We start from the raw sequence: 12,377 nt of genomic DNA, 5'->3' as shown, positions 1-12,377 counted from the left end.
TCTTCCAGCATGCATTTCGCTGAATAAAATCTGCCTGAGTCCGAACATTCCAGTGTTTCAGGCTGTTTCTTTATGAAGCGCCAGGGAAAATGATGCCTAAACCATGCAGTAGGATTTGACTACCTATAACCAGCTGCTATAGATTCTATAAACCCGTCTTAAAAAGACCGTGCACAAATAATAAAGCACAAAGGGGTAGGTGTCTATAAGATGGAGACATGCTTCAGAGGTAAGACCAGGTGCCAATACAGTCATGAAGTTTATGTTAAGTGTTGCACTGTAACCACATGCCCTGGAATGAATTACTGAGCTTCTTAAATGGTCATGCCGATGTTTTCGCTTATGAGTTCTTACCTGTAGAGGTATGGCCTCATAATTACTGTAATTACAAAGCTTATGAGTCTCATCACTCAAATCACCTTGCTCCCTCAAGACATTCTCAAAATTGCTATCTGTCTGATTTCTCACACACTAAAAAGGTAATTTTGAAGTAAAGTTTCCACACTGAAAAAACAACCCAAACAGTCAAAACAAAGAAATATGCAGCTATGTCATGCAAACCCACATACACTCATCGGTTTCCTTTCTCAACATCTGCGACGTCTTTCCCACCACCCACAGCTGACATATCACATCCCCCCATCTTGAGCAACCTTGAGCTGTAGCTTTGACCACAGCATGTGTATAGGTTGTAGGACTGGGTTTTGATGATTAGCGAACAGTTAGTGTAGTCTGCATGCCTTACACAGTGAAAATTACTGCATAGTTTAACTCAAACTGGTGTTTGAGTTAATGTCAGATAACAGATGCTGATGAAGAAACATTGGTCTGTAATGTCTAGGAAACCTATGTGACTCCAGATATTTCTAAGAGCATCAACTACAATACTGAAACCTGCATGTAGGGCTGCACTAGCAAATATACTTCGGATTAAGGTTCTTGAGTATTTCTTGGGCTTTTTTTCTTTAAAATTTTAGTCTAATTCAGTTAAGTATCACATAGAGCTAAGCAGTTCCCCTGGCTAATCATGACAGAATTTATTTAGAATGCAAAAGAAATCCTCTATCCTACAGGGAATAACTGTATGCTTAATTTTGAAAGTTCAAAATTGCCTTATGGCTAAATGTGTGTATGTGTGAAATCTCAAATTTGTGGAGATGGTGGCTGTTTAGCCCCTAAATACATAAAAATAAAAGAAAAACAGGGGAATATGTAAAAGAAAAACATTTAGAAATGTATCCTCTTTCACAGTCCCAAAGAATTATAAAAATGATCATCTTCTGAAAGAATACTGGGTAAATTTTGTATTTAAATCCAGTTATTAAAGAGATCTTAATTCTGCTTTAAGGGTCTAATTATTGCCTCATTGAAAATAATGTGGAGGGGCATCCAATGAAGAGAGAGTATGCTATAAATAGAAATCCCAACTAGAGAGTTGCTGCTGGAGCGTTCATGATACTGTGTAATCCAAACAAGCAGATAAATTAAAGAAAGTTCAATAAATGAAATGTAGGATAATATAACTTCCACTCTCTTAGTGTTATATCTCATTTATGTCTGACTTTACATCATTCGTAGTACAGTTATAGTTAAATCTGATTTGTGGCAACCTGAGCTTTATAAATGTCATCCCTTTAGCCTTTTCTGGATTGAGTTGCAGATACTCCATCTCATGAAGTACCAAATATTCTCTGAAAAAGAACATTGGTTACAGAAGGAGCATTGGCTTAGGAGCAGCCAAGGGACTTGATGGCAACATGGATGAGTTTAGACCTTGGATCTAATAAACAACAATAGAGTAAATCTTGGGGTACTTTTTGATTACATAATTCTTGAAAAGCCTTGCAATTATAATAAACTCATATTGTCTCCAATAGACCTTTATCTAATGATATAATCAATGATATTAAAACAATAAGGATCTAAATCTGGATTTACTTTGTTAATATTGTTGCTGTTGATGAATTCACTGGCATTGTTTATGGTTATAGTTACAAGGTTGGGCCTTTAAAAATATTCTATTACAACTTCCTATTTCCAGTCATATTGCAACATCTTATATCTTGTCTCAGACACCAATATGAACAAAGTTATGAAGGAAATGAACGTTGCTCGCTAGGAAAATCCTCTGTAAGCTCAATTAAATGTTCTGCTTTTTACTTATTTAATATCATGTCTCAAAATCCTTCAGTTCCAGTGGTCTGATTATCTCATCATCCTGTCTTCGATTCCTTTTTACTCTAAACAATAATGTACATTTTCATAATAATTATACTTTGATTTCCTATACACCCATGTTTTCATTTGAGTATCTGAAAGGGCCTTAAGTACTATTGAGTTAATCTTCAAAACACCTATTACATTATCATCATCATCCTCATTTTGCACATAGATGAAAATAACAGCAAGAAGCACGTAACCTGCCAAAGGTAATAGAGAGAGTTAGTGGCCGAGATGAAACCAGATGTAAACTGAAAAGAGATGACACCACCCTCATCATTAGTCCCCAGTAATCCTCTAGTTTGATGAAATAGGATATAGCAGCTGTTCCTAAACTGCAGGATACCTACAAAAAGCTGTAATCTCCCAATGTGCTAACCACTGCTTTTAGCTGCTTCTGTGCCTAAACACTTTTTCCCAAAAAGGGAGAACATTTACCAGACAGACAGCATTCATAAGTGCTATTGAAGACATACATAAAAATGTTTTCTACATAAACAAGTTGCATTCGTCAATAAAACAATATTGTTTGACTGTAAACGGGTGAGATGACAGGAAAAGTTACAGAGCATTGGGGTAAAGGGGATTCAACAAGAAGTGACCAGGATTTGGGTAAACGTTCTGGATGTCAGACAAAAGAAAGAGGGCTGGGAGAACACAGCACTCCCTTCGGCTTGTGTGGGGTGGGTCTCATTTGAATTCATGCTTGGGGGTACGTTCTGCTATTGTTACATATGAAATTACTACCTCTCTGGCCTCTAAATTAAAAAACACATACAATATGTATACATGGTAAATTAGGGATCTACAATTTAAATTTACATCTTATTTTGTCTTTGCTTTTTGAATTTGGCTGTTTTCATGAAAATCCCTAGGAAAAGAAATCTGTCTGTTAAACATGATTTAGTTTGAATCTCATTCAGTTAACTCTCAGCTATCTGTGGACAGCATGTGCCAGATATAGCCCATTTTGGTACACAGCTTAAGCTAAAAAACCCTATGGACCCAAGTCAGCTCTGTGCAGATCCAGCCTCCTTGTCTCAGCAATGTCCTCCAGCTGCTGGGAGAACTGAGGTGCACTGACTCTGCCTGAACCTATCTGGCTGACACTGAAATGGAGCTAATAAATCCAGCTGCACCGAACCTGATTCCTGTACTTCATTTTCTTTGCACTAGGCTTCTCTGTGCTCTAGGAGGACTCACTAGCTCTGCAACATATATTTGACCCAGGGCATGTTGGAGCACCTGGTACAAAGATGCCCGAGCTGTTCTGCAGCAGTCATTTCAAGTCCAGCTCTAGGCCTGTGCTGGCTAAGCAGGAGCTCGGTTAGTTCCCTGTCAAGTCACTGCAATACTTTCAAACACGCTCCGTAATACCTGTAATATCTGGATTTTTTCATTAGTCAGGTATTTCAGCCCTGCCATTATTCCAGATAATGGAGAGTAATTGTAGGACTAAATTAATTCTGATATACCTTCATTGACTTCCGCAGAGTTACGCAGGAGGTGAATTTGGCCCATGGATTGCGTTGTTATGTTAAGAAGCTGTCAGTGCCATGTACAGATTAGGAAAGCTGACACTGAGGAGCTGGTGAAGCTAAAGTATGCTATTTCACAGTGTTATTAAATAAATCATTCTAATTTCAGTGACAGTCTGCTCTTCATCCTCTTGTCTTCCTGACTTTCTTTGACTCTTACTGTATTATTTACCATGTAAAAAATGCTGCACGTGACTAAAGTATGATGACTGAACTTCAGTATTCACTGAACTTCAGGGTTTGGATAACCTCTATGCTTTCCCTGTGTGAAATATTCCCATGAAATGCAATTGTATTATACGTAATATAACTTCAGTGAAAGAAGTGGACTTACAGCCTGTTATGCCGAGGGTGAATTTGATCATTTGGGTCAAAGCATTTGACTAAAAAATTACAAGGTGTGTATTAGAGGGAAAAAGGGAACTGAGACCTCAAGACAATGTGTTTGGAAATTCTACTGATGTTATACATACAGACAGAAGTTTAGAAAATTGGACCCCTTCTTTGTACTGATTTCTTTGCGGCAATCATCAGCAGTTTCCAGATCAGGAAGGTAGGCCAGCATGGTTCGACATATCATTCTACCTGATATATTCAATGTTTTTATGTCATGCTAGAAGCTAGCTGTTGTCTGCATGTGTCTGAAAAAAAAAAGTGCAATTTTACTGGAAAAATAATTACAAACTGCATTTGAGAATATCTCAGTAATTTAGCAGCTGATGTGAATTCTGAAGGTCTGACAAATTTCTTGAGTGTAGTTCAAGTGAAAGAAAAAAGCCTTTGGCCTTGTCAAATAGCATCATTATCACATATAGACTAATATTAGTTAACTGAGAATTTTGTTAAGTCTAGTGTTGATAAGAAATTATAGGACATGTTAAGCTGTCCAGTTTAAAGCTGAGGGAGGAGACTCGGTTTTATTTTACTCTGTTTAGCACATTTTTAAAGTAAGGCTTCTTGTCTGCATTCAACTTGTACAAGTATAGAATTTCCCTATTATCCAACAACTTGTTTTAACATTTTCCTCTAAACAAGCTTTGTTTTTTCTGACTGTGCAGTTGCCAGAACAAGAAATACTGAGCTCAGACCTGCAAAGCCACAGAGCTTAACTAAAGTTTCCCCATGTTCTCTTATGTCTATGGCCTCTCATCTGTATCAGTTATATTTTAATCTCTAGACATGGACCTGAGAGAAATTCAACAGCTCAGCTAATGGGCATAGGTATGCATATAGAGTGGGCACACTTTTGAATCATCTTTATCTGCCAATATTATATACATATACAGCACAAAGTCCTTCAGAGGTATTCTCTGTACCCTTTATCTTCCAGGTACTCTTCGGACTTTTCCCTTTTTTTTCCCCTGCTCTTTTCCCTACAAGTTTTACAGCACTCTCTATCATTGCGCTCAATGTTTAACCCATCATTCGCTTTTTAGACTGCTTTGTGGAGCCATGGATGACTTCCCAATATGCGGCTCCCAGGACTATTATAGTCCTTTCACAGAACTGAATTTCCAACATTAAGCCAGGGTTCCTTAGACTCCATTTTCCTGCTGAGGATCTCAGAAACAGAGGATGCTCTTGAAAGGGGATCCTGGGAGCAGACTGTGGGAAACTCAGATCAGCCCATGGTTAACCAGGAACAACCTGCTAAGATGTTCCAGCTAACGTCCTGCTTAGCTCAGACTTGTCCCAACCAAGTCTGGTTTACCAAGCACCTGCATGAGGCTGAAACCAAAAGCAGTCTGAAAAGGCAGGACATACATAAATAGAAAGTACATGATGTTTGTTTCACAGTCCTTCTACATTTGTTCTTTCTGTGAAGAATTTTTTCATTATTAGCTTGAAATGATTTGGGGAGGCTACCTGCCTTATTCACTAATATGTTTAGCTTCTGTTCTGGGCAGACAACAGATTGTTAATTTCCAGAAGTCACTTTCCAGCTCTTCCTCAGCCCTCTTTTTAGCAATACATGACAAAAAATGCCACACACAGAAATGTAAATGCATAAACACAGTTGGTTTCATGGCATTACTTTAGTGGTTATAGCATGATATATTTTAAGAATGTTTACTTTTTTTTTTTAACTCCTTTGGTAAATGGGCTTTTTCAATGTACTCTTGTTCATTTGTATTTTTACGCTAAAGGCACAAATCATGGATTACAGGGCTGTGGCCTGTTTAATATGCAAGAGTCTCCATGCATCAGCATGCTCTCTGTTCAATCTGTTACAAAAATGCATTGAAAGACATGAAATTTCTGCAACGTTGCTGACCACTTGCTATATCTGTATGAATTAGAAGCCATCAATGATATTCCTCCAGATTTGGTTCTTGTAATCTTGTCCATTTGCGAAGGTTAGGGTGCTTTGATGGTGAACGATACTGCATTACTGCAAATCGCTCACTGCTCACTTCAGCATTTTCTCAGGATTGTTCCCGATACTTTCCAGCCCTGGTAGGTGATACTTGTATATTTTTCAGGCAACAAGAATTTTCTCTGTCAGTCCAGTTGGTAGAAGAAAACTGCACAGATTCACTTTTCCAACTCACTAGGCTCTCTATTTATGGATGTGCTGTTCTCCACTGGGCTTCTAAAAATCTCATTTGCATACAGTGACGAAAACCCCATCACTGGCCTGAAATGCCATTTCTGCCTTACCTTCTAAAACATTCAGTACATTTTAAATTTGGTGGCAAGCTTGAAAAATAGACCGGTCTGATGTCATTAACAGAGGACGTGTTAAGAATCAACCTTCTTCTCAACTTATAACACACACCACAGTGATAAAATAAATGTAATTTCAGAAAGGATTCTAACATTCTTATCATGCTGAGGCTATGCGCTTCCTACATTTCTCACAAATGGGAAACAAAGGTAAACTAAGTCACAAACTATGACCTTATGTTAACGAAGACAATAAAGTAGTGGGCTTTCTTTCAGTTTTATATCACACCAGATAAATTCACTTTTTCTCATTGCTTTGATAGACACTTCCAGGTAAGAATAGGCCACTAAACCATCCAGAAGGCTAAAGTGAACAATCCAGCTGTTTGGAAAACAAGAAAGAACCACAGACGATGTGTTTCATAGACAACACAGAGTGAGGAAGACAAGTGGATTCAGCAGCTATGAAAGGAAATTCGGAAGAGCAGGTAAGAATGTAAGGGATGTCCTAGTTGGTCAGATCAAGGGCCCATTTAGCCTACTTATCTAGCTCTGATAATGGCAACAGGAGAAGCTATTCAGGGAGAACAAATGAGTCTAACCACTTTCTGTGGTCTGCTCCCCAGCATCCACAACTGTATTAGGGTTGCTAGAGAATAATAAAATGTTAGAAAGCTTTATCTTCAGAAAGGAGGGGACTGAAAGCAAACTGTATAGTCATGGAGTATCTCCACAGTGGATCTCAACAAGTAACAGATCTATAGGTGGTCATGCAAGTGCTGTACAGGTGCACTCCTCTCCAGTTCCTTGCTGTGTACTTACATATTGCAGGGGATTTGGAAATCTTGGGATATGGACACTTTCAGAATTGGCATGGAAAGAGGCCAATAGACCCTCTGCTTGTACCAATTGGCCCTCTGCTTGTACCAATACAAAACATGCTAGATGAGGTATCAAGAAAGATAGAGACACTACAGCCAGCAAACAGAATTACCACCGAATCTGATTGCAGTTTTATTTATTGCTTTCTCTGTTGCACATTAACTTCAAGTTCCTTGTTTTAGGTTGTTTTTTTCTGCAACCACTTAGCTTACATTTCAAAAAGTGCTCTTTGAACTGGTAACAGGAAGCTAATCACCCCATGATACGTACTAGCAGTCTTGAGATATTTAATAACATTTTTTCCCAAGTAACCTGATTTTTCTTACACATGTATCTCCAATCTACTATTTATAAACCTGCACTAGTTTTAACAGGTATATATTTTCTGACAGCATAAACCATTTTAGCTTCAGTTTTGTGGGTCCATGTCCTTAGCCCTACAAATGTTTTGCAGGGTGCAGAAGTCCACAGTCACATCCACAGCTTTCACCTAACTGACATCCAGAAGTAATCACTTTGACAGCATCAGCTTGTCTTCAGTCAGCCAAATGGACACTCCGGTACTGGTCTTCAGCTGCTAGGTAGGTAACTAAGTTTTCTCCTGGGACTGATGCACTTGGAGAAGGATTTCATGAACTTTAGTAGGGGAAGTTAGTTGTTACTAAAATAACAGTGAGGAGTAACACTCCCTGGGTAACAATACTACTGCGAAGGCTCTCATTCTGTCCACGAGCATAAGCATTAGCTTCATTACTTTGGTGTCACAGACCTCGCTGTATGTCCCACACTGATGTCCAAAACACTGTCTTTATCTTCTGTCTTTTATCTTTTGTCAAGCCTTTGTTGAACCAGAGTGTATCACTTTTGGCTGACAGGTGTTGCAGGAGGACAAAGTAGGGGCATCTGCGGTCCCTTAGTATCTCCAGAACTATTTGGGACCGTGCTCAGCTCTGGAAGCCATTTATGTCTCCCTTTGGGACCATAAATCAAAAATCAAAACCAAAAAGCAAGCTAATTCCTAGAAAGACACCTAGGATGAAATCCTAAAATCAAACATACAGATAAGATATAGTGTAGGATATTGTGTGTATGCAATGCTGTAACATGAATAACGTACCTAAGTAAAACTTGCTGGGATACAACATACACTGAACTACATATAGATAGACACAGATATAGTGTGTAGATATATATACTTCAAGTCAGATTTTTCCAAAGGGATTCCTCTAGTGATGTAGTCAGCTCTATGTTAAATGCTTAGGTGGTGTTTAAGGCAGGAAAAGGGTTTGATATGGATTGGAAAACAGCCTTGAAGGGATTACTTCAGTAAGTGTAACTTCAAAATACTGTTAGGGGAAATTTTTCTCCTAGACAGCCTGAAATGAGGAAAAGAGGCTTAGTACTTCCCGTATTGTCTTTCACTTAGCTGCACTCTCAGTACAGGTAAGGCTAATGTCCTGGTTCATCACGCATTTTGTTTCACAGGTAGGATTCGGAGTATATTTTGGTTTGTACCTCAACTGAATTTATTAAGAATGCAGTACGAAAACGTTAATGATGTGAACACCCCTGGATGAGGATGCGTATCCGCAGTCTGCAATTTGCTGTGACAGATAAGATGATCTCTTGATGTCCTTTCCAACATCGCAATTCTCTAGTGGCTACATATTAGTCATATTGGTACAAAAGAGATGCCAGAACAGAATGTATTAATAAATCAGATTGGATATTATATTTTGTTATATTATAATACTACTACTACTGTTTTATTTAAAAACATCATTTGTTTAAAGTAATGTATTGTTAATATATTTGCAAAACTAATGTTCCATTTTGATGAATTTTAATTCTAGTTACTATTCATTTGTTCAAAAGTATCAACCTTCTAATTACAGAAATTTATCTGCAATTTTTGATCAATGGTCAGCAGCATTATGTGATGCCTGCTACTACTTGTATTACTGTAAGTTTGGCTTTCGAATGGACCATTTCTTCATATATATCTTTCTCTGCAGAATGTGGCAGTGGAGAGCCTAAGCTTTTTTTTTTCAGTTTAGGACAGCAGCTGCTGTTGAATTATTTTACTGAAAAAAAAAAAGCCCGCCATTCTTCATGCTAGAGTTATGAAGAGATTCCCTCCTGTTCTTTACTTCTGTCAGTCTCCTTAAACAATAGAGTTTTTAACTTTTACAGTAAACTTTCTGGTAAAGCTCAGTGTCTTTCCTCTGGATGACGTAGATGATAATTGGTCTGCTCTAGCCTGACATTTCCTATCCAGCCAGCTTTACTCTTGACCTTTGTATCTATCCTTTGAGGAAAATGTTCTCAAAACATATCTTTGCATGTTATACCATATCATTTTGGGTACATAATATTTTGTAAGAATCAAGAATAAAAATCTTTCCTCAGCATCAATAGCTGACAGTCTTAACTCGCTTCAGTGTTAACTACGAGATGAAAATTTTATATGTGGACCTGCTAGATAAACTAGGTCTTTGGAATAATTTTGTCTGGAGCTTTAACACTGGGTTAGAATTTATAATAACCAAGTCATATTTACCTTATGTATGTAAAATGAATCATAGTTCTCATCCAGCTAGCATCTTGAAATATTCTTGTACTTTGGACTGATTTCTGATTTGTTGATTTTAGTAAAACTGATGGTGATAGCATAGTTTTGCTCTTTTAAGAAAACAAAAGAGATAGGTGATATCTTGTTTATTTATGATTAACATATGTATTTATTATAGATCCTAACAGTATTCTTTTAGGGTACTTTCATATAATCCTCCATTATAACGACCTTAGCTTTGTCTACAGATATTTTAATGCTGATTTTCCCATGAAGTTGTAAGCAGATGATTAATCAAAATTAATTTAGAAAAGTATACTCTGTGTATTTATCTTTCTCCATCACTTAGTCCTCTTCATTATTCTCAAAGTCCACCAAATCTGATTTCCCTGCCTAGCAGCATCACTTTTGAGGTCTTCAGCCTGATATCATCTTATATTAATGACATGAGTATTTCAGAAACAGCCTTTCTCATATTGTTTTCAGTATGTGTTGGTCTAATAGGAAAAAATGAAATGAAACAAGAATGGAACATGAAGAATGATGACAAAGAGAGAACATGAAACAAATGGAAAAAATCTGAAAGCTGCAAAAATTATTAAAATTTTAGAGGAAAATAAAAGTAGAAAAATTGCCCAAAACAGAAGAATGCAAGAACTGCTGCATTATACTAGTACTTTCTTCAATGCTGGTTGGTAGCTGCTGGAGTGGAATAAAAATACCCATGAAAAATGTATGCTGCTTATATGCCTCTCAGTTTGTTTCCTTTTGAATTTTCTTTCAGAACAATCACAGTACCTGAAAGCAAGTACATCGGAGGAAGAGACCATGGATCTAGAAAATCTAATTCCATTCACCATCCTAACGCTGAGTCACCATAGCCTTCAACAAGTTACTTAATTCCTCTTTTTCTACCAGCAGAAGGAAAATAACACTGCAGGCCTACTTCATAAGAGCACTGTAAGAATGACTATTAGTTATTATTGGAAAATAAGGTTTGCGCCTCCATTAACAATTTTGAAACAGTAACTCTCTACCTACCAAGCTCTGTCAGAGAGAATTTCAGCTATGAAGTCTGCTAAGCAAACTAAGCAGAAGAATGTAGAATATACTATTTTTAATTCTTGTTATGTATCATTGGTGCAAAATCTCTGCGAGCTCTATTAATTTAATGACAATCAATGAAGAGATTTAAATTAAACAATCAGCCATGATGGGTGTTTGCTAATACCAATTTCAACTAGAATGAAGTCCAGCATTTCATTGTTGCAGACGTTGCCCGTATATGTAATCCCTCCTAAATTGTAAATACGGTACATTTGCTCCTATGAGCATATTAGTACAGCAAATGAAGAAAGAATTTGCTATAGCACAGATGATATGTTAGTTTTAAGTATGCTGTCTGATATCCTCATGAGACACAAGCGAGAGCATTTTGCTTTGGCTATTCCATTAGCTTTTATTTGGCTTAACTAGCAATATTCCTTTGTTGTAACACTTTGAAACACTCTGGTACTCTTCTTCTGAGTCAGGTACTAGCAATAATAGATTATTCTCTCTTTTTATGTTGCAACATTGCACAGCATCAGAAATCAAGAGTGATCAGAAACCCAAAGTGGAAGAAATAGCATTAGAACCACTGTGAATTGCTCAGGATCTGCATCATATTAAGGAGGATTTGTGAAATTGAATTTACATCATGTTAATTCCATCAGTTCCAGAACTACAATGTTACCTTTTTTCTTCAGGGAGCGTTACTAGTAGAGTGTTGCCTGAATTGCTTGACAGATCAATGGGTTTTGAAAGAAGTTGTTTTTCTTGGGAGTGAATAATAGGAAGAAGAGATGAAAAAAACCTTTTAAAGATCATTCAGTCCACCTCCTGGCTGATGAAGGATTGTTCTCCACAATCTTTGTTCAATTTAATTCTGAAAGTCCCAACCAACAAAGCTCCAGTCACGACTGTATTTTACTCTCAAGAATTATCAGTGTTTTAGAATAAAATATCTGATGTGCTATTATCTGTATTTGTTGCACGTATATCAACATCTATGTAGTGACACAAGGAACAGGGCTATTAATGCTTTGGTAGGGCAGAGATAAGATAGGAACCTGGGGCATTTATTCAGAGCACAGGTGAGAGAAGGGAGGGAAAGGAGAGCAACCCCCATGTTGGGCCCTATTTTTAAGTAATTTCAAACAAGGGCAAAAATGTTTCCCTTCCTAAAGAGGCACTACACGTTACTGAAACGCCCTGGCTGGAGTATTGCAGGTGACCCAACTGGTAGCAGACACTGTAACAATACGCCATGAGTCAGATCTGCTCTGAAAACAGACAAGGGAAACGGGCAGAGAAGTGCAAAACTAACAGCCCAAATTTGTCAATAGCTTCAAGATGAGAATCCACCTCTAGCAGCTACAGTATCCTGTCTACTTGAAGGTATATAGCATCTCACTGATACTGTTTGCAATAACGTATGGATAGTAACACTTTCTCAG

General features: G+C 37.5%; 1 long non-coding RNA gene across 2 annotated transcripts; it reads left to right on the top strand.

Annotated features, from left to right (window-relative positions):
* The first annotated feature begins 7,538 nt into the window (after positions 1-7,538).
* Positions 7,539-11,898, top strand: LOC138064138 (uncharacterized). Of its 2 annotated transcripts, XR_011137416.1 has the most exons (4): positions 7,541-7,681; positions 7,762-7,888; positions 10,664-10,839; positions 11,463-11,898. It is a non-coding gene; the product is annotated as an uncharacterized lncRNA (long non-coding RNA). The 2 variants fall into 2 exon arrangements; XR_011137415.1 differs by having other exon boundaries at positions 7,539-7,681; positions 10,664-11,898.
* Positions 11,899-12,377: the final 479 nt, after the last annotated feature.

This window comes from Struthio camelus, chromosome W (assembly GCF_040807025.1).
Source record: "Struthio camelus isolate bStrCam1 chromosome W, bStrCam1.hap1, whole genome shotgun sequence".
NCBI classification, from domain to species: domain Eukaryota; kingdom Metazoa; phylum Chordata; class Aves; order Struthioniformes; family Struthionidae; genus Struthio; species Struthio camelus.
The sequence above is the reverse complement of the archived record's forward strand: the minus strand, read 5'-3'. Positions and strand labels throughout refer to the sequence as shown.